The sequence below is a fragment of the Bos grunniens genome, chromosome 2 (genome assembly GCF_055505025.1).
Source record: "Bos grunniens cultivar Pamir isolate PY7600 chromosome 2, Bosgru_T2T1.0, whole genome shotgun sequence".
Classification (NCBI taxonomy): Eukaryota; Metazoa; Chordata; class Mammalia; order Artiodactyla; family Bovidae; genus Bos; species Bos grunniens.
In genome coordinates this window covers 127,766,095-127,789,318 of record NC_141166.1, presented here as the reverse complement: position 1 = coordinate 127,789,318, position 23,224 = coordinate 127,766,095, and positions in this window count along the sequence as shown.

Here is a 23,224-nt window from a genome sequence, read left to right as displayed (position 1 = left end):
GTATAGAATACTGTCTAACATCTATATGATACTTTTTGACTCAAACAAACATATAATATAAATTTGGTCAGCATAAGCTATAAAACAACATTCAACAAAATTCAGAGAACTGATTTTACACAGAATTTATTCTCTGCCCTTATCCCTCAGTTAGAATGAAATGACTAAATAATACATAATTTCAAACTCATTAAATGAAAAAAAAGTTGAATTCTCCAAAATTAATCTCTCTTGGAAAATAATAATAGACTCTTTGGCAAGATCAATAAAGAAGAGTACAAAGAAGAGTACAAAATAATTTAGAAATTATACATAATTTGTATAAATTATAAAATGTTTCCTGGGATTCTCCAGACAAGAACACTGGAGTGGGTTGCCATTTCCTTCTCCAATGCATGAAAATGAAAAGTGAAAGTGAAGTCGCTCAGTCGTGCCCGACTCTTAGCGACCCCATGGACCGCAGCCTACCAGGCTCCTCCATCCATGGGATTTTCCAGGCAAGAGTACTCGAGTGGGGTGCCATTGCCTTCTCCATATACATGTTTTAATTAATTTATTTTAATTGGAGGCTGACTACTTTACAATATTGTAGTGTTTTTACTATACATTGACATGAATCAGCCACAGGTGTACATGCGTTCCCCATCCTGAACCCCCCTCCCACCTCCCTTCCCATCCCATCCCTCTGGATAATCCCAGTGCACCAGCCCCAAGCATCCTGTATCATGCATTGAACCTGGATTGGCGATCTGTTTCTCATATGATAATATACATGTTTCAATGCTATTCTCTCAAATCATCCTACCCTCGCCTTCTCCACAGAGTCCAAAAGACTGTTCTTTACATTTGTGTCTTTTTTTTTCTGTCTCACATATAGGGTCATTGTTACGATCTTTCTAAATTCCATATATATGTGTTAGCATACTGTATTGCTGTTTTTTGTTCTGACTTACTTCACTCTGTATAATAGGCTCGAGTTTCATCCACCTCATTAGAACTGATTCAAATGCATTCTTTTTAATGGCTGAGTAATATTCCATTGTATATATGTACCATAGCTTTCTTATCCATTTGTCTGCTGATGGACATCTAGGTCACTTCCATGTCCTGGCTATTGTGAAGAGTGCTGCAATGAACATCGGGGTACACGTGTCTCTTTCAGTTCTGATTTCCTCAGTGTATATGCCCAGCAGTGGGATTTCTGGGTCATACGCCAGTTCTATTTCCAGGTTTTTAAAGAATATCCACACTTTTCTCCCTAGTGGCTGTACTAGTTTGCATTCCCACCAACAGTGTAAGAGGGTTCCTTTTTCTCCACACCCTCTCCAGCATTTATTGTTTGTAGACTTTTTGATAGCAGCCATTCTGACTGGGGTGAGATGGTATCTCATTATCATTTTGATTTGCATTTCTCTGATAATGAGTGATGTTGAGCATCTTTTCATGTGTTTGTTAGCCATCTGGATGTCTTCTTTGGAGAAATGTCTGTTTAGTTCTTTGGCCCATTTTTTGATTGCATCGTTTATTTTTCTGGAATTGAGCTGCAGGAGTTGCTTGTATATTTTTGAGATTAATTCTTTGTCAGTTGCTTCATTTGCTATTATTTTCTCTCATTCTGAAGGCTGTCTTTTCACCTTGCTTATAGTTTCCTTCATTGTTTAAAAGCTTTTAATTTTACTTAGGTCCCATTTATTTCTTTTTGCTTTTATTTCCAATATTCTGGGAGGTGGGTCATAGAGGATCCTGCTGTGCTTTACATCAGAGAATGTTTTGCCTATGTTTTCCTCAAGTAGTTTCTGGTCTTACATTTAGATCTTTAATTCCTCTGAGTTTATTTTTGTGTATGGTGTTAGAGAATGTTCTAGTTTCATTCTTTTACAAGTGGTAGACCAGTTTTCCCAGCACCACTTGTTAAAGAGATTGTCTTTTCTCCATTGTATATTCTTGCCTCCTTTGTCAAAGATAAGGTATCCATAGGTTTGTGGATTTATCTCTGGGCTTTCTATTTTGTTCCATTGATCTATATTTGTGTCCTTGTGCCAGAACCATACTGTCTTGATGACTGTAGCTTTATAGGAGATCCGCCTGGGATTTCTTTGGAAGGAATAATGCTAAAGCTGAAACTCCAGTACTTTGGCCACCTCAAGCGAACAGTTGACTCATTGGAAAAGACTCTGATGCTGGGAGGGATTGGGGGCAGGAGGAGAAGGGGACGACAGAGGATGAGATGGCTGGATGGCATCACTGACTCGATGGATGTGAATCTCAGTGAACTCCGGAAGTTGGTGATGGACAGGGAGGCCTGGCGTGCTGTGATTCATGGGGTCGCAAAAAGTTAGATATGACTGAGCGACTGAACTGAACTGAACTAAGTCAGGCAGGTTGATTCTTCCAGTTCCAGTCTTCTTTCTCAAGATTCTTTTGGCTATTCGTGGTTTTTTGTATTTCCATACAAATTGTGAAATTATTTGTTCTAGTTCTGTGAAAAATACCGTTGGTAGCTTGATAGGGATTGATTGAATCTATAGATTCCTTTGGGTAGTATACTCATTTTCATTATATTGATTCTTCCAATCCATGAGCATGGTATATTTTTCCATCTATTTGTGTCATCTTTTTTTTTTTTTTTTAATTTTTTTCTAAATTTTATTTTATTTTTAAACTTTACAAATTGTATTAGTTTTGCCAAATATAAAAATGAATCCACCACAGGTATACATATGTTCCCCATCCTAAACCCTCCTCCCTCCTCCCTCCCCATACCATACCTCTGGGTAGTCCCAGTGCACTAGCCACAAGCATCCAGTATCATGCATCGAACCTGGACTGGCATCTCGTTTCATACATGATATTTTACATGTTTCAATGCCCTTCTCCCAAATCTTCCCACCCTCTCCCTCTCCCATAGAGTCCATAAGACTGTTCTATACATCAGTGTCTCTTTTGCTGTCTCGTACACAGGGTTATTGTTACCATCTTTCTAAATTCCATATATATGCGTTAGTATACTGTATTGGTGTTTTTCCTTCTGGCTTACTTCACTCTGTATAATAGGCTCCAGTTTCATCCACCTCATTAGAACTGATTCAAATGTATTCTTTTTAATGGCTGAGTAATACTCCATTGTGTATATGTACCACAGCTTTCTTATCCATTCATCTGCTGATGGGCATCTAGGTTGCTTCCATGTCCTGGCTATTATAAACAGTGCTGCGATGAACATTGGGGTACACGTGTCTCTTTCCCTTCTGGTTTCCTTAGTGTGTATTTGTGTCATCTTTGATTTCTTTCAGTAGTGTTTTATAGTTTTCTATATATAGGTCTTTTGTTTCTTTAGGTAGATTTATTCCTAAGTATTTTATTCTTACCATTGCAATGGTGAATGGAATTATTCCCTTAATTTCTCTGTTTTCTCATTTTTAGTGTATAGGAATGCAAGGGATTTCTGTGTATTAATTTTATATCCTGCAACTTTACTGTAATCATTGATTAGCTCTAGTAATTTTCTGGTGGAGTCTTTAGGGTTTTCTATGTAGAGGATCATGTCATCTGCAAACAGTGAGCGTTTTACCTCTTTTCCAATCTGGATTCCTTTTATTTCTTTTTCTGCTCTGATTGCTGTGGCTAAAACTTCCAAAACTATGTTGAATATTAGTGCTGAGAGTAGGCACCCTTGTCTTCTTCCTGACTTTATGGGAAATGCTTTCAATTTTTCACCATTGAGGATAATGTTTGCTGTGGGTTTATCATATATAGCTTTTATTATGTTGAGGTATGTTCCTTCTATTCCTGCTTTCTGGAGGGTTTTTATCATAAGTGGATGTTGAATTTTGTCAAAGGCTTTCTCTGCATCTATTGAGGTAATCATATGGTTTTTATCTTTCAATTTGTTAATATGGTGTGTTACACTGATTAATTTGCAAATATTGAAGAATCCTTGACTCCCTGGGATAAATCCCCCTTGGTTATGATGTTTGATCCTTTTAATATGTTGTTGGATTCTGTTTTCTAGAATTTTGTTAAGGATTTTTGCATCTATGTTCATCAGTGATATTGGCCTGTAGTTTTCTTTTTTTGTGGCATCTTTGTCAGGTTTTGGTATTTGGGAGATGGTGACCATATAGAATGAGTCTGGAAGTTTACCTTCCTCTGCAATTTTCTGGAAGAGTTTGAGTAGGATAGGTGTTAGCTCTTCTCTAAATTTTTGATAGAATTCAGCTGTGAAGCCGGCAGGTCCTGGGCTTTTGTTTGCTGGAAGATTTCTGATTACAGTTTCAATTTCCATACTTGTGATGGGTCTGTTAAGATTTTCAATTCCTACCGATTCATTTTTGGAATGTTATACTTTTCTAAGAATTTGTCCATTTCTTCCAAGTTGTCCATTTTATTGGCATATAGTTGCTGATAGTAGAGACTTATGATCCTTTGTATTTCTGTGTTGTCTGTTGTGATTTTTCCAATTTCATTTCTAATTTTGTTGATTTGATTCTTCTCCCTTTTTTCTTGATGAGTCTAGCTAATTGTTTGTCTATTTTACTTATCTTCTCAAAGAACCAGCTTTTAGTTTTGTTTATTTTTGCGATGGTCATCTTTTGTTGTTGTTGTTTTTTCATTTATTTCTGCCCTAATTTTTATGATTTCTTTCCTTCTACTAACCCTGGGATTCTTCATTTCTTCTTTTTCTAGTTGCTTTAGGTGTAGAGTTAGGTTATTTATTTGATTTTTCTCTTGTTTCTTGAAGTAAGCTGTATTTCTATGAACCTTCCCCTTAGCACAGCTTTTAATGAATCCCACAGGTTTTGGGTGTTGTGTCTTAATTTTCCTTTGTGTCTATACATATTTTGATTTCTCTTTTGATTTCTTTTGTGATTTGTTGGTTATTCAGAAGCGTGTTGTTTAGCCTCCATATATTTGTATTTTTAATAGTTTTTTTTTTTTTCCCTGTAGTTGACATCTAATCTCACCACATTGTGAACAGAAAAGATACTCGGAATGATTTCCATTCTTTTGAATTTATGAAGGTTAGATTTATGGCCCAGGCTGTGATCTATCCTGGAGAAGGTTCCGAGTGCACTTGAGAAAAAGGTGAATTTCATTGTTTTGGGGTGAAATGTCCTATAGATATCAAGTAGGTTTAACTGGTCCACTGTATCATTTAAAGTTTGTGTTCCCTTGTTAATTTTCTGTTTAGTTGATCTATCCATAGGTGTGAGTGGGGGTATTAAAGTCTCCCACTATTATTCTGTTACAGTTAATTTCCCCTTTGATACTTGTTAGCATTTGCCTTACATATTGCGGTGCTCCTACGTTGGGTGCATATATATTTATAATTGCTATGTTTTCTCCTTGGATTGATTCTTTGATCATTATGTAGTGTCCTTTTTAGTCTCTTTTCACAGATTTGTTTCAAAGTCTATTTTATCTGATATGAGTATTGCTACTCCTGCTTTCTTTTGGTTTCCATTTGCATGAAATATCTTTTTCCAGCCCTTCACTTTCAGTCTGTATGCGTCCCTTGTTTTGAGGTGGGTTTCTTGTAGACAGCACATATAGGGATCTTGTTTTTGTATCCATTCAGCCAGTCTCTGTCTTTTGGTTGAGGCATTCAACCCATTTACATTTAAGATAATTATTGATAAGTATGATCCCATTGCCATTTACTTTGTTGTTTTGGGTTCGAGTTTATACACCTTTTCCATGACTTAAATTGAGGAAAGTAGGGAAAACCACTAGACCATTCAGGTATGACCTAAATCAAATCCCCTATGATTATACAGTGGAAGTGAGAAATAGATTTAAGGGACTAGATCTGATAGATAGAGTGCCTGATGAACTATGGAATGAGGTTCATGACATTGTACAGAAGACAGGGATCAAGACCATTCCCATTGAAAAGAAATGCAAAAAAGCAAAATGGCTGTCTGGGGGAGGCCTTACAAATAGCTGTGAAAAGAAGAGAAGCAAAAAGCAAAGGAGAAAAGGAAAGATATAAGCATCTGAATGCAGAGTTTCGAAGAATAGCAAGAAGAGATAAGAAAGCCTTCTTCAGCAATCAATGCAAAGAAATAGAGGAAAACAACAGAATGGGAAAGACTAGGGATCTCTTCAAGAAAATCAGAGATACCAAAGGAACATTTCATGCAAAGATGGGCTCGATAAAGGACAGAAATGGTATGGACCTAACAGAAGCAGAAGATATTAAGAAGAGATGGCAAGAATACACAGAAGAATTGTACAAAAAAGATCTTCATGACCCAGATAATCACGATGGTGTGATCACTGATTTAGAGCCAGACATCCTGGAATGTGAAGTCAAGTGGGCCTTAGAAAGCATCACTATGAACAAAGCTAGTGGAGGTGATAGAATTCCAGTTGAGCTATTTCAAATCCTGAAAGATGATGCCGTGAAAGTGCTGCACTCAATATGCTAGCACATTTGGAAAACTCAGCCATGGCCACAGGACTGGAAAAGGTCAGCTTTCGTTCCAATCCCTAAGAAAGGCAATGCCAAAGAATGCTCAAACTACCGCACAACTGCACTCATCTCACACACTAGTAGAGTAATGCTCAAAATTCTCCAAGCCAGGCTTCAGCAATATGTGAACTGTGAACTTCCTGATGTTCAAGCTTGTTTTAGAAAAGGCAGAGGAACCAGTGATCAAATTGCCAAAATCTGCTGGATCATCGAAAAAGCAAGAGAGTTCCAGAAAAGCATCTATTTCTTCTTTACTAACTATGCCAAAGCCTTTGACTGTGTGGATCACAATCAACTGTGGAAAATTCTGAAAGAGATGGGAATACCAGACCACCTGATCTGCCTCTTGAGAAATTTGTATGCAGGTCAGGAAGCAACAGTTAGAACTGGACATGGAACAACAGACTGGTTCCAAATAGGAAAAGGAGTTCGTCAAGGCTGTATATTGTCACCCTGTTTATTTAACTTATATGCAGAGTACATCATGAGAAATGCTGGACTGGAAGAAACACAAACTGGAATCAAGATTGCCGGGAGAAATATCAATAACCTCAGATATGCAGATGACACCACCCTTATGGCAGAAAGTGAAGAGGAACTCAAAAGCCTCTTGATGAAAGTGAAAGTAGAGAGTGAAAAAGTTGGCTTAAAGCTCAACATTCAGAAAACGAAGATCATGGCATCCGGTCCCATCACTTCATGGGAAATAGATGGGGAAACAGTGTCAGACTTTATTTTTCTGGGCTCCAAAATCACTGCAGATGGTGACTGCAGCCATGCAATTAAAAGATGCTTAGTCCTTGGAAGGGAAGTTATGACCAACCTAGATAGCATATTCAAAAGCAAAGACATTACTTTGTCAACAAAGGTCCGTCTAGTCAAGGCTATGGTTTTTCCTGTGGTCATGTATGGATGTGAGAGTTGGACTGTGAAGAAGGCTGAGCGCCGAAGAATTGATGCTTTTGACTGTGGTGTTGGAGAAGACTCTTGAGAGTCCCTTGGACTGCAAGGAGATCCAACCAGTCCATTCTAAAGGAGATCAGCCCTGGGCTTTCTTTGGAAGGAATGATGCTGAAGTTGAAACTCCAGTACTTTGGCCACCTCATGCGAAGAGTTGACTCGTTGGAAAAAACACTGATGCTGGGAGGGATTGGGATCAGGAGGAGAAGGGGACGACAGAGGATGAGATGGCTGAATGGCATCACTGACTCGATGGACGTGAGTCTGAGTGAACACCGGGAGTTGGTGATGGACAGGGAGGCCTGGCATGTTGCGATTCATGGGGGTGGCAAAGAGTCGGACATGACTGAGCGACTGATCTGATCTGATCCATGTTCCCTGCCTAGAGAAGATCCTTTAACATTTGTTGAAGAGCTGGTTTGGTGGTGCTGAATTCTCTCAGCTTTTGCTTGTCTGTAAATTTTTGATTTCTCCTTCATATTTGAATGAGATCCTTGCTGGGTATGGTAATCTGGGTTGTAGGTTTTTCTCTTTCATCACTGTAAGTCTGTCCTGCCATTCCCTTCTGGCCTGAAGAGTTTCTAGTGAAAGATCAGCTGTTATCCTTATGGGAATCCCCTTGTGTGTTATTTGTTGTTTTTCCCTTGCTGCTTTTAATATTTGTTCTTTGTGTTTGATCTTTGTTAATTTGATTAAAATGTGTTTTGGGGTGTTTCACCTTGGGTTTATCCTGTTTGGTGCTGTCTGGGTTTCTTGAACTTGGGTGGCTATTTCCTTCCTCATTTCAAGGAAGTTTTCAACTATTATCTCCTCAAGCATTTTCTCATCACCTTTCTTTTTGTCTTCTTCCTCTGGGACTCCTATGATTCGAATGTTGGGGTGTTTGATATTGTCCCAGAGGTCTCTGAGGTTGTCCTCATTTCTTTTAATTCCTTTTTTTTTTCTCTGCTTCATCTATTTCCACCATTATATCTTCCACCTCACTTATCCTATCTTCTGCCTCAGTTATTCTACTGTTAGTTCCTTCCAGAGTGCTTTTGATCTCAGTTATTGCATTATTCTTTAATGATAGAGTCTTCTTTATTTCTTCTAGGTCCTTGTTAAACTTTTCTTGCATCTTCTCAATCCTTGTCTCCAAATTATTTCTCTGTAACTCCATTTTGTTTTGAAAATTTTGGGTCATTTTTACTATCATAATTCTAAACTATTTTTCAGGTAGACTCCCTATCTCCTCCTCTTTTGTTTGGTTTGGTTGGCTTTTATCATGTTCCTTTACTGCTGAGTATTTCTCTGCCTTTTCATCTTGTTTAGATTGTTGTGTTTGGGGTGCCCTTTCTGTATGCTAGAAGTTTGTGGTTCCTCTTTGTTGTGGAGGGTCCTCCCTGTGGGTGGGGTTGGATGAGTGGCTTGTCAAGGTTTCCTGGTTAGGGAACCTTGCATCAGTGTTTTGGTGGGTGGTGCTGGATCTCTTCTCTTGGAGTGCAATGAAGTATCTAGTAGTGAGTTTTGAGGTTGTTATGGGTTTGGTGTGACTTTTTGCTGCCTGTATTTTAATGCTTAGGGTTATGTTCATGAGTTGCTGGAGAATTAGCTTGGTATGTCTTGCTCTGAAACTTGTTGGCTCTTGTGTGGAGCTTGGTTTCTGTGTAGATATGGAGGCTTTTGGATGAGCTCTTGTCAATTAATGTTTCCTGGAGTCAGGAGTTTTCTGGTGTTCTCAAGTTTTGGATTTAAGCCTCCTGCCTCTGGTTTTCAGTCTTATTATTACAGTAGCCTCAAGACTTCTCCATCCATACCACACCAATGATAAAACATGTAGATTAATGGAGAAAAGATTCTCCACAGTGAGGGACAACCAGAGAGGTTCACAGAGTTACATGGAGAAGAGAAGAGGGAGGAAGGAGACAGAGGTCACTAGGAGGAGAAGAGGGGAATCAAAAGGAGAGAGACAGATTTAGCCAGTAATCAGTTCCCTAAGTGTTCTCCACAGCCTGGAATACCCAGAGATTCACAGAGTCAGGTAGAGAAGAGAAGGGGGAAGGAGGAGATAGAGGTGACCTGGGGGAGAAAAAGGAGAGTCCAAAGGGGAAGAGGGAAGTCCAGCCAGTAATCACACTCCTAAGTAAAAATGGGTACTGAAGATTGTATTCTTAAAGGTACAAAATTTATAACAAATACCAAAAAGCAAAGATTAAAAATCTAGAGGTTAGACTCTCAAAAATATAATATTAAAAAAAAAATCACAAAAAATTATAAAATATATATATGAAATGTGCTTTAAAAATAAGGTCTTTTTTTGCAAAGTAGTAGTAGGTTATAAAAATGATAATTAAAGGAGTAATAAAGAACTTAAAAATTTTTTTTAATTTTTATTAAAAAAATATAATAGTAAAATATATCTAGGAATTTCTCTGGAACTGTTGAGGGCAATGTGGGGTCAGTTCATTTTCTGATAGTTTCTTGTTCCATCTTATACTTCTTCTCAAGGTCTATAGGCCCCTTCCAATGTAGTCGGTGCTAACTACAGGGTTTTAATCTGTTGCACCTGTCACTTCCAAAGTGGTTCCCTCTTTGTTTATTTTGGCTTCCTCTGTTTGCAAGTCTCTTCAGTGTCTAATTTCTGCCCTGACACAAGGAGGCGAAGGTGGTCACTTATTTAGGCTCATTTGCTCAGTCGTGCTGTGGGGAGAGAGGAACACTGCAAACAAATATCACTGGCGTGTGTGGGGAGTGCTCGCAGTGTCTGGGCCACACTGAGTTTGCTCCCGCTCATGGCGTGTGTGCTTTCCCAGTCTACACTGCTCAGGCTCCAGGTGTCTCTGCAGGGGAACTGTCTAAAGCGGGCCCTGGGTTGCATGCCCTTCCAAGGTCTAAGCTGCTCAGGTTCAGGTTCTCAGGTACTCCACAAAGGCACAGACTCAGTTGGGCCTGAGTTTTGTGCCCTTCCCATGTTTGAGCAACTCAGGCAACCAGGTGCTTGGTGAGCACAGTCTCCCCAGTTGTGTGGTGCCTCTTGTTGCCTCCCCAGTTCCAGCCGCTCGGTTTCCTGGGTGCGCAGTGGGAGCGCCATCTCAGGTGTGCCATGTATCACCTCTGGAGAGCTGATCTCTGACTGCAGCCCTCCTGGCAGATGTCAACCGTCCAGGATCCCAGGAAGACTTGGTTAGCAACTGGGAGCCTGCTCCCTGTTGGTAGACAATGCTGTCTCTGGGGCCAAGATGCCCCTTGCCTTCTGGCTCTGGCTGTTGCCTGCCTGCCTCTGGTGGGGGATGGGCCAGTCCGCAGCTGGGTAACTCTCCCCTGGTATTAGCTCAATCATTTTCTATGAGCGGCCCAGCAGTGCCTCAGGTTAGAGTTTTTCATGGGAAAGTTCTCTCTCGCTCTCTCTTTTTTTTTTTTTTCCCTCTCTCTTTTTGGATATCCTACAGTTTGGGTTGCTATATATATATATGTATATGTATGTATGTATATGGGATAGACGGAGAAGGCAATGGCACCCCACTCCAGTACTCTTGCCTGGAAACCCCCATGGACGGAGAAGCCTGGTAGGCTGCAGTCCATGGGGTAGCTAAGGATCAGACAGACACGACTGAACGACTTTACTTTCACTTTTCACTTTCATGCATTGGAGAAGGAAATGGCAACCCACTCCAGTGTTCCTTCCTAGAGAATCCCAGGGATGGGGGAGCCTGGTGGGCTGCCATCTATGGGATCACACAGAGTCAGACACGACTGAAGCGACTTAGTAGCAGCAGCATCATACGGGGTAGATGGTAGTTTGTCTGTTCCCTCCAGTTAAAAGTTGTTCATAATATTAATATACCTAGCAAACAATTTATTTTCATCTGGTCTGTGAGCTAAGAATGTTTTTATATTTTTAAAGTGTCTTTTAAAAAAAAAATTGCATGTGCCACAAAAGCCTAAAGTATTTATTTTTTGGCCCTTAATAACAACAAAAACAGTTTTCCAGAAGCTGATTTTAGAGTATTTTTTTTAATGTGGCATGAAAATGTAAGTCAGTGTTCTAGAGCCATTAAAACCATTTGAATCTAGACTAGTTGGGTTCAAATGTCATTGCCACTACCCACGACTTACATGAAATTGCAAGTTGCTCTGGGCCTCAGTTAACTTATCTGTAGAACTGAAATATTGAAAACAATTATCTCATAGGGTTGTTGTAATTATTAAATGTGCTAATATATGCAAACAACAAATGAATGGAATGAAGTAAGACTAGAAAAGTTTATGTTGATCATTGCATTGTGTTGTTCTTTAAAGCAATACATAACACTAAAGATAAAAGAAAATTTCATATAGCTCAAAAAATTTAAAGCAAATGTTAATGTAATTAAAAGCAAAGATTGCATAATAGACATCATTGGAAATTTTATCCCATTTCTCTCAGCAGTTTCCAGAATAAGCAGACAAAACTTAGCTAGGATAAAAGTGTGTTCATTATGATTTACCAACTTTACTTAGTTGACATATATAGCATACAACACTCAATAACAGCAAAGCAATATTTTTTTTCCTTCCCAGTATATACCAAATAGCTGCTAAAATGGACCATATGCTGGCAAATAAAGCAAGCCTCAAAATTTTTCAAAGAAATGAAATTATACAAACTATATTCTCTAATCATAATAGAATTAAACTAGAAACAATAAAGATAACAAATTTCATTTATTACTAAACTTTATTCGAATGGATATAGATATACGTATGGCTGAGTGCCTTTGCAGTCCACTTGAAACTATCACCACATTGTTAATCTGCCATACTCTAATAAACAATAGTTTAAGAAAAATAAATTATTGAGCAAATTTACATTGAATATTGACAAAAGAAGAAATTTAAAATATAATTAGTCTTAATATTAATATAAGTAAATTACTTCTGTAATTTACAAACTTCCCAAATATAAAATCCAGTGCAAGTTGTATTTGTGGTGAACTATTCACTTCCAATTTTTTTAAAACTCTGTAGAAGTCCAGTTTTTGAATGTTCATGACATCCAGTCCCATCACTTCATGGAAAATAGATGGGGAAACAGTGACAGATTTTATTTTCTTGGGCTCCAAGATCACTCAGATGGTGATTGTAGCCATGAAATTAAAAGATACTTGCTCCTTGGAAGAAAAGCTATGACAAATCTAGACAGCATATTAAAAAGCAGAGACATTACTTTGCCAACAAAGGTCCTTCTCATCAAGGCTATGTTTTTTCCAGTAGTCATGTATGAATGTGAGAGTTGGACTATAAAGAAAGGTGAGAGCCAAAAAATTGATGCTTTTGAACTGTGGTGTTGGAGAAGATGCTTGAGAATCCCTTGGACTGCAAGGAGATCCAAACAGTCAATCCTAAAGGAAATCAATCCTGAGTATTCATTGGAAGGGATGATGTTGAAGCTGAAACTCCAATACTTTGACTACCTGATGTGAAGAACTGACTCCTTGGAAAAGACCCTGATGCTGGGAAAGACTGAAGGAGGGAGGAGAAGGGTACAATAGAGGATGAAGTGGTTGGATGACATCACAGACTTGATGGACATGAGTTTGAGCAAGCTCCAGGAGTTGGTGATGGACGGGGAAGCCTGGTGTGCCACAGTCCATGGGGTCACAAAGAGTTGGACACAACTGAATGAACTGAACTGAGAAGTCCAGTAAAATTCTGATACCAAATGTTAAAACAATATAACAAAAGTAAGTTTGCTTATCTATATGCTTTTTTATATAGATGCAAATATTTCTTAAAAATAGGAAATTGAATCTACAGACCCTAGAAAGATTTCATAAATAGTGGGGTTTATCTCACTGATCCAAGGCTTGTTCAGCATTTGAACATCAGTAACTCGGATTCACCTCATTAACAGAGTAAAAGAAAAAAAAAAGGTATGATTATTTCACTTAATACAAAATGAATAATAATAAAAATCAATGCTCAATAGTGACTAAAGAAACAAACTGAGAATACGATGGAACTTCCTTAGTTTGGTAAACTCTACTAACGCTATTTACTAAAATAAAAACTATCTACCTATTAAAAACCTACAGGGTTCATGATGAACAATTAAATGGTTACTCCGTTAGATAGTGAGCAAGACAGAGATGGTAACTATGAACTATGGTCTTAATTTTATTTGCAGAGGGTAGAGATGACACATCTTACTATAATTCTAATTTCCATTTACAGCATTTTCATTTCCTATTTTGGCAATTTATCCTTAACACTTTCCCAGGCTTTCTTCTTCTTCTTCTTTTTGGAGTATTTTTTGTGTAGTCCTTAAGTTGTATCTGACTCTTTGTGACCCCATGAACTGGAGCACACCAGATTTCCCTGTTTTTCACCATCTTCCAGAGTTTGCTTAAACTCATGTCCATTGAGTCAATGATACCATCCTACCATTTCATCATATGTCGTCCCCTTCTCCAGCCTCAGGGTCTTTTCCAATGAGTCAGCTCTTTGCATCAGGTGGCCAAAGTATTGTAGTTTCAGCTTCAGTATGTGTCCTTCCAATGAATATTCAGGGTTGATTTCCTTTAGGGTTGATTGGTTTGATCTCTTTGTCATCCAGTTTACTCTCAAGAGTCTTCTCCAGCATCAATTCTTTAGAATTCAGCCTTCTTAATGAATGATCTCTCACATTGTACATGACTACTGGAAAAATCATAGCGTTGACTAGCAGACTTGGTGGCAAAGTGATATCTCTGGTTTTTTATATGCTGTGTAGGTTTGTCTTAGCTTTTCTTCAAGGAGCAAGCATCTTTAAATTTCAAGGCTGCATTCACCACCTGCCGTGATTTGGAGCCCAAGAAAATAAAGTCTGTCATCATTTCCATTGTTTCCCCACCCATTTGCCATGAAGCGATGGGACCAGATGTCATGATCTTAGTTTTCTGAATGTTGAGCTTTAAGGCAAATTTTTCACTCTGCTCTTTCACTTTCATCAGGAGGCTCTTTTAATTTCGTGGTTGCAGTCACTGTATGCAGTGATTTTGGAGCCCAAGAAAACAAAATCTGTCACTGTTTCCACCTTTTTCACATCTATTTGCCATGAAATGATGGGACTAGATGCCATGATATTCTTTCTTTGAATGTTGAGGTTTAAGCCAGCTTTTTCATTCTCCTCTTTAACCCCTACTAAGAGGCTCTTGCATGAAATATTCCCTTGGTATCTCTAATTTTCTTTAAGAGATCTCTAGTCTCCCATTCTGTTGTTTTCCTCGATTTCTTTGCATTGATCACTGAGGAAGGCTTTCTTATCTCTTCTTCCTATTCTTTGGAACTCTGCATTCAGATGCTTATATCTTTCCTTTTCTCCTTTGCTTTTCACTTCTCTTCTTTTCACAGCTATTTGTAAGGCCTCCCCAGACAGCCATTTTGCTTTTTTGCATTTCCTTTCCATGGGGATGGTCTTGATCCCTGTCTCCTGTACAATGTCACAAACCTCTGTCCATAGTTCATCAGGCGCTTTATCAGATCTAGTCCCTTAAATCTATTTCTCACTTCCACTGTATAATCATAAGGGATTTGATTTAGGTCATACCTGAATGGTCTAGTGGTTTTCCCTGCATTCTTCAACTTAAGTCTGAATTTGGCAATAAGGAGTTCATGATCTGAGCCACAGTCAGCTCCTGGTCTTGTTTTTGCTGACTGTATAGAGCTTCTCCATCTTTGGCTGCAAAGAATATAATCAATCTGATTTCAGTGTTGACCATCTCGTAACGGCCATGTATAGAGTCTTCTCTTGTGTTGTTGGAAGAGGGTGTTTGCCATGACCAGTGCATTCTCTTGGCAAAACTCTATTAGCCTTTGCCATGCTTCATTCCATACTCCAAGGCCAAATTTGCCTGTTACTCCAGGTGTTTCTTGACTTCCTACTTTTGCATTCCAGTCCCCTATAATGAAAAGGACATCGTTTTTGGGTATTAGTTCTAAAAAGTCTTGTAGGTCTTCATAGAACCATTCAACTTCAGCTTCTTCAGCGTTACTGGTTGGGGCATAGGCTTAGATTACCATGATATTAAATGGCTTACCTTGCAAACGAACAGAGATCATTCTGTTGTTTTTGAGATTGCATCCAAGTACTACATTTCAGACCCTTTTGTGGACAATGATGGCTACTCCATTTCTTCTAAGGGGTTCCTGCCCACACTAGTAGATATAATGGTCATTGGAGTTAAATTCACCCATGCCAGTCCATCTTAGTTCTCTGATTCCTAGAATGTCAACATTCACTCTTGCCATCTCCTGTTTGACTACTTCCAATTTGCCTTGATTCATGGACCTGACATTCCAGGTTCCTATGCAACATTGCTCTTTACAGCATTGAACCTTGCTTCTATCACCAGTCACATCCACAGCTGGGTATTGTTTTTGCTTTGGCTTCATCCCTTCATTCTTTCTGCAGTTATTTCTCCACTGATCTCCAGTTGCATACTGGGCACCTGCCAACCCAGGGAGTTCCTCCTTCCGTATCCTATCATTTTGCCTTTTCATACTGTTCATGGGGTTCTCAAGGCAAGAATATTGAAGTGGTTTGCCCTTCCCTTCTCCAGTGGACCACATTCTGTCAACCTCTCCACCATGACCCGCCTGTCCTAGGTGGCCCCATACGGCATGGCTTAGTTTCATTGAGTTAGACAAGGCTGTGGTCCGTGTGATCAGAATGGCTATTTTTCTGTGATTATGGTTTCAGTGTGTCTGCCCTCTGATGCCCTCTTGCAACACCTACCATCTTACATGGATTGTTCTTACCTTGGATGTGGGGTATCTCTTCACGGCTACTCCAGCAAAGCTCAGCCATTGCCCCTTACCTTGGACGAGGGGTACCTCCACACAGCCACCCCTCCTGACCTTGAATGTAGAGTAGCTCCTCTCGGCCCCCCTGCACCTGCGCAGCCACCACTCTTTGGACATGGGGTTGCTCTTCTCAGCCCTCTTCCCTGATTTCAGGCCAAGGGAATATTTCATGCAAAGATGGGCTTGATAAAGGACAGAAATGGTATGGACCTAACAAGCAGAAGATATTAAGAAGAGGTGGCAAGAATACACAGAAGTGTACAAAAAAGAGCTTCACAATGCAGATAATCACCAAGGTGTGATTACTCACCTAAAGCCAGATATCCTGGAATGTGAAGTCAGGTGGGCCTTAGGAAGCATCACTACAAGCAAAGCTAGTGGAGGTGATGGAATTCCAGTTGAGCTATTTCAAATCCTGAAAGATGATGCTGTGAAAGTGCTGCACTCAATACGCCAGAACATTTGGAAAACTCAGCAGTGGCCACAGGACTGTGAAAGGTCAGTTTTCATTCCAATCCCAAAGAAAGGCAATGCCAAAAAATGCTCAAACTACCACACAATCGCACTCATCTCACACTCTAGTAAAGTAATGCTCAAAATTCTCCAAGCCAGGCTTCAGCAGTACGTGAACCGTGAACTTCCAGATTTTCCAGCTGGTTTTAGAGAGGGCAGAAAAACCAGAGAACAAATTGCCAACATCCGCTGATCATTGAAAAAGCAAGAGTGTTCCAGAAAAACTTCTATTTCTGCTTTATTGACTATGCCAAAGCCTTTGACTGTGTGGATCACAGTAAACTGGAAAATTCTGAAAGAGATGGGAATACCAGACCACCTGACCTGCCTCTTAAGAAACCTGTATGCAGGTCAGGAAGCCACAGTTAGAACTGGACATGGAACAACAGACTGGTTCCAAATAGGAAAAGGAGTGGGTTGAGGCTGTATATTGTCACCCTGCTGATTTAACTTATATGCAGAGTACATCATGAGAAACACTGGGCTGGAAGAAACACAAGCTGGAGTCAAGATTGCCGGGAGAAATATCAATAACCTCAGATATGCAGATTGACACCACCCTTATGGCAGAAAGTGAAGAGGAACTCAAAAGCCTCTTGATGAAAGTGAAAGAGGAGAGTGAAAAAGTGGCTTAAAACTCAACATTCAGAAAATGAAGATCATGGCATCTGGTCCCATCACTTCACAGGAAATAGATGGGGAAACAGTGTCAGACTTTATTTTTTTGGGCTCCAAAATCACTGCAGATGGTGACTGCAGCCATGAAATTAAAAGACGCTTACTCCTTGGAAGAAAAGTTATGAACAACCTAGATAGCATATTCAAAAGCAGAGACATTACTTTGCCAACAAAGGTCCATCTAGTCAAGGCTATGGTTTTTCCAGTGGCTGTGTATGGATATGAGAGTTGGACTGTGAAGAAAGCTGAGTGCCGAAGAATTGATGCTTTTGAAGTGTGGTGTTGGAGAAGACTCTTGAGAGTCCCTTGGACTGCAAGGAGGTCCAATCAGTCCATCTTAAAGGAGATCAGTCCTGAGTGTTCATTGGAAGAACTGATCCTGAAGCTGAAACTCCAATACTTTGGCCATCTCATGAGAAGAGTTGACTCATTGGAAAAGACCCTGATGCTGGGAGGGATTTGGGGCAGGAGGAGAAGGGGACGACAGAGGATGAGATGGTTGGATGGCATCACCAACTTGATGGACATAAGTTTGGGTAAACTCCGGGAGTTGGTGATGGACAGGGAGGCCTGGTGTGCTGCCATTCATGGGGTCAAAAAGAGTCGGACACGACTTAGTGACTGAACTGAACTGAACTGAAGAGGCTCTTGTGTTCCTCTTCTCTCTGCCATTAGCATGGTATCAGGTTGTTGATGATTCTCCCAGAAATCTTGATTTCAGCTTGTGAGTCATCCAGCCTGGCATTTTGCAGGATGTACTCAATATATAAGTTAACAAGCAGGGTGACAGTATACAGCTTTGACATACTTCTTTCCCTATTTTGAACAGTCTGCGGTTCCATGTTCAGTTCTGTTGCTTCTTGTCCTGCACATGGGTTTCTCAGAAGACAGGTAAGGTGCTCTGTTACTCCCATCTCTTTAAGAATTTTCCACAATTTGTTGTGATCCACACAGTCAAAGGCTTTATTGGAGTATAGTTTATACTTCTTAATGTATAAGTTTCTGCTGTGCAACAAAGTGAATCAGTTACATATGCCTGTGTGTGTGTGTGTACTCAGTCACATTCAACCCTTTTGCAACCCCATGGACTGTTGCCCACCAGATTGCTCTGTCCATAGGATTTCCCAGGCAAGAATATTGGAATGGGTTACCATTTCCTTCTCCAGGGTATCTTCCTGACACAGGGATCAAACCCAGACATTCTGCATTACAAGCAAATTCTTTACCACTGAGCAGCCTGGGAAGACCACACCTATTAGAATGGCCAAAATCCATAAAACTGACAAAAACAAATAATGGTGAAAATATACAGCAACAGGAACACTCACTCATTGCTGAGAGAAATGGAAAATGGTATAACCATTTTGGAAGACATTTTGGCAATTTCTTACAAAGCTAAGTGGCTGACTTTATTTGGTTGGGGGGTGGGCGGGGCTCCAAATTCACTGCAGATGGTGATTGCAGCCATGAACTTAAAAGACGCTTTCTCCTTGGAAGAAAAGTTATGACCAACCTAGATAGCATATTCAAAAGCAGAGACATTACTTTGGCAACAAAGGTCCATCTAGTCAAGGCTATGGTTTTTCCAGTGGTTATGTATGGATATGAGAGTTGGACTGTGAAGAAAGCTGAGCACTGAAGAATTGATGCTTTTGAAGTGTGGTGTTGGAGAAGACTCTTGAGAGTCCTTTGGACTTCAAGGAGATCCAACCAGTCCACTCTAAAGAAGATCAGTCCTGGGTGTTCTTTGGAAGGAATGATGCTGAAGCTGAAACTCCAGTCCTTTGGCCACCTCATGCGAAGAGTTGACTCATTGGAAAAGACTCTGATGCTGGGAGGGATTGGGGGCGGGAGGAGAAGGGGAGGACAGAGGATAAGATGGCTGGATGGCATCACCGACTCGATGGATGTGAGTTTGAGTGAACTCTGGGAGTTGGTGACGGACAGGGACGTGCTGCGATTCATGGGGTCACAAAGAGTTGGCCATGACTGAGCAACTGAAAGGAACTGAACTGAACTATAAAGCTAAACTGCGTCTTACCACAGGATCCAGCAATTGCACCACCATGTGTTTATCGAATTGAGTTGAGAATGATGTCCACTCAAAACCTGCACATGCGTTTTTTATAGTAGCTTTATTCAAAATTGTCACAAACTGGAAGCCAACATTCACTGCCAACAAGTGAATGGATAAACAAACTGTGGCACATTTAGACAATGTGATATTAGTGACCTCTGTAAAGAAATGAGCTGTCAAGCCTTAAAAATATAGAGGAGTCTTGTGCTTATTGCTATTACCTATGTCTATTGCTAAGAAAACTAGTCTAAAAGGCTGTATATGATTCCAACTACATGACATTTTGGAAAAGGCAGCAATTCTATTCTAGGTGTATAATCAAAAGAAACTTTTGAACATGAAACCGAATATATATCAAGATATTTATCTTTTCCATCATTAGTAAGATGTGCAGAAGTAAAAATGAACAAATATAGCAATATAGGACACATTGGTGAATGTCACAAACATTATATGGTGTGAAAAATGCATATACTTTGACTACATTGGTATAAAACATAAAAATAACTATTTTATGTATATATACAATGTAGTAAATCTATGAAAATCAAAATAGTGGATAACTGTTAGAAGAAATAGGGCTTCATGATTGCAGAGAGGCACCTTAAACTTCCAGCATGCTGGGCGTTGTCATGTTGACCAGGATGGTGGTAACATGGTGTTTTCTTTATGGTTGTTTTTCAAATGAACATATATGTCTTCTACACTATTTTTATGTAGTTTATATCTCACAATAAAATTAATGATAAAAGGATGGATGAAAGAAAAAAGAGGAGAGGTATGAGTCTATGTTTTCACAGCTTTTGACTGGAATGAGGAGATAAAACAGCAGCAATAGAGAAAGGCACAGAGAGAGAGAAATTTCTTTTCCTAAAGTTCAAAGAATCTGGAATAAATATCTAGCTTGCAATAATAATACGGGAAAAGAGAGGGAGAACATGTTTTGATCTCAGTTGATTTTAGTTTAAGAGTTCCATTTGTCTATCTACAAACATCTAAGAATCAAAATGCAAAGAGATAGAGTGGTGTTTTGAATGATGCCAGTGGCTCTAGCACTGGAGTCCGACTGGGGCTCTATTGGAGGAAAGATTAGTCCAAGGATCAAGCACCACACAGACTTTGTTCCACATTTTCCTCACCCAGAATCCTGCAAGTCCTTTGACATTGCATCCTAATCCAATGTCTGAAATAATAATCCAGTGTGCTGGAATAATTCTGAGATCAAGTGAAGAATAAGGATTGGATGTATTATGGGTGGAAATTTGGGAGAACTGGAGACAGGGTAGCAGTGGCTTTTGTTGTAAATGAAAGGAGGAACTAAAAAGGAAGAGGAAAAAAATTCCCCACTGGAACAACAAGGGAAAATGTAGTTCTTGTGGCCATATGGAAAGAGGTATATCAAATAAAATTTTGAAAAGCCTCCTGTACTTTCCGTTCTTATAAAATTGAAATATACTAGTCATTAGGCTGCCAGTAAGTTATAATAAATTTAGGAAATTTTAATGCAATACATTAGCTCAATTGAAAACAGAAGTGTCAATTTGACTTTAATAGATTGAATATTGAATATATATTCATCTACAAAGGAAAATTAGTGTAAACTTCATTTCTAAGTTGATGCACAAATTCAACCTCTGTTAAACTGGGCCAGCATATTTAATTCTCTTCTTCTGAAGAATTATATATGACAGTTTCTAAGGTGATTTGGGCCAGAAAAACTTCTTTTGATACTATATTTTGTATACTGAGGTTTAGTTCAGACAAGTTCAGTCGCTCAGTTCTCTCCGACTCTTTGCAACCCCATGGACTGCAGCACGCCAGGCCTCCCTGTCCATCACCAACTCCCAGAGTTTACCCAAATTCATGCCAGTTGAGCTGGTGATGCCAGCTCATCCTCTGTCATCCCCTTCACCTCCCATCCTCAATCTTTCCCAGCATCAGGATCTTTTTAAATGAGTCAGTTTTTCACATCAGGTGGCCAAAGTGCTGGAGTTTCAGCTTCAACATCAGTCCTTCCAATGAATATTCAGAATTGATTTCCTTTAGGATGAACTGGTTGGATCTCCTTGCTGTCAAAGGAACTCTCAAGAGTGTTCTCCAACACCACAGTTCAAAAGCATCAATTTTTCAGCATTCAGCTTTCTTTATAGTTCAACTCTCACATCCATACATGACTACGGGAAAAAACATAGCCTTAACTAGATGGGCCTTTGTTGGCAAACTAATGTCTTTGCTTTTTAATATGCTCTCTAGGCTGGTCATAACTTTTTTTCCAAGGAGTAAGCATCTTTTAATTTCATGGCTGCAATCACCATCTGTAATGATTTTGGAGCCCCAAAAAATAAAGTCTGACACTGTTTCCACTGTTTACCCATCTATTTGCGTCAAGTCATGGGAACAGATGCCATGATCTTAGTTTTCTGAATGTTGAGTTTTAAGACAACTTTTTCACTCTCCTCTTTCACTTTCATCAAGAGATTCTCTAGTTCCTCTTTGGTTTCTGCCATAAGGGTGGTATCATCTGCATATTTGAGGTTATTGATATTTCTCCCAGCAATCTTGACTCCAGCTTGTGCTTCAACCAGCTCAGCATTTCTCATGATGTGCTCTGCATATAAGTTAAATAAGCAGGGTGACAATATACAGCCTTGACATACTCCTTTTCCTATTTGGAGCCAGTCTGTTGTTCCATGTCCAGTTCTAACTGTGGCTTCCTGACCTGCATACAAGTTTCTCAAGAGGCAGGTCAGGTGTGCCCATCTCTTTCAGGATTTTCCACAGTTTATTGTGATCCACACAATCAAAGGCTGTGGCATACTCAATAAAGCAGAAACGAATGTTTTTCTGGAACTCTCTTGCTTTTTCTATGATCCAGCAGATGTTGGCAATTTGATCTCTGGTTCCTCTGCCTTTTCTAAAACCAGCTTGGACATCTGGAAGTTCACGGTTCACGTATTGCTGAAGCCTGGCTTGGAGAATTTTGAGCATTACTTTACTAGCATGTGAGATGAGGGTAATTGTGCAGTAGTCTGAGCATTCTTTGGCATTGCTTTTCTTTGGGATTGGAATGAAAACTGACCTTTTCCAGTCCTGTGGCCACTGCTGAGTTTTCCAAATTTGTGGGCATATTGAGTGCAGCACTTTCACAGCATCATCTTTTAGGATTTGAAATAGCTCAATTGGAATTCCATCACCTCCACCAGCTTTGTTTGTAGTGATGCTTCCTAAGGCCCACTTGACTTCACATTTCAGGTTGTCTGACTCTAGGTGAGTGATCACACCATCATGATTATCTGGGTCTCTTAATATTTTTTTCTTTGGAAATATATTTCTATGGTCTCTGCTCAACAACAAAGTCCTTTAGTGTAGGATCCAAGTAGCAAGGTGGTGCTTTTCTCTTACATGTTTATTTGGTCAGTAATTATTTATTGGGCTAAATTGCTAGGAACTTAAAAAGGTATAAAGATTCAAAGAAAAATAGGACTTGGTCATATATGTGGGTTAGATGATGGTTGGAGAAAGGGGGTTCATTAGAGATGAGCAGATGCTTAGAATATAATATAGTGAATCCAATAATGAAAGTAACATATGGGCTCTGAAAACTCAGATTAAGAGCATCTTGCCCAGGTTTGGAGGAGTACAAGTTAAGTCAGAAGAGTTTTCATAAGTAATCTTATTCTTAACAGGAGAATAAATTGTAGTAGTTAGAATCTGCAACA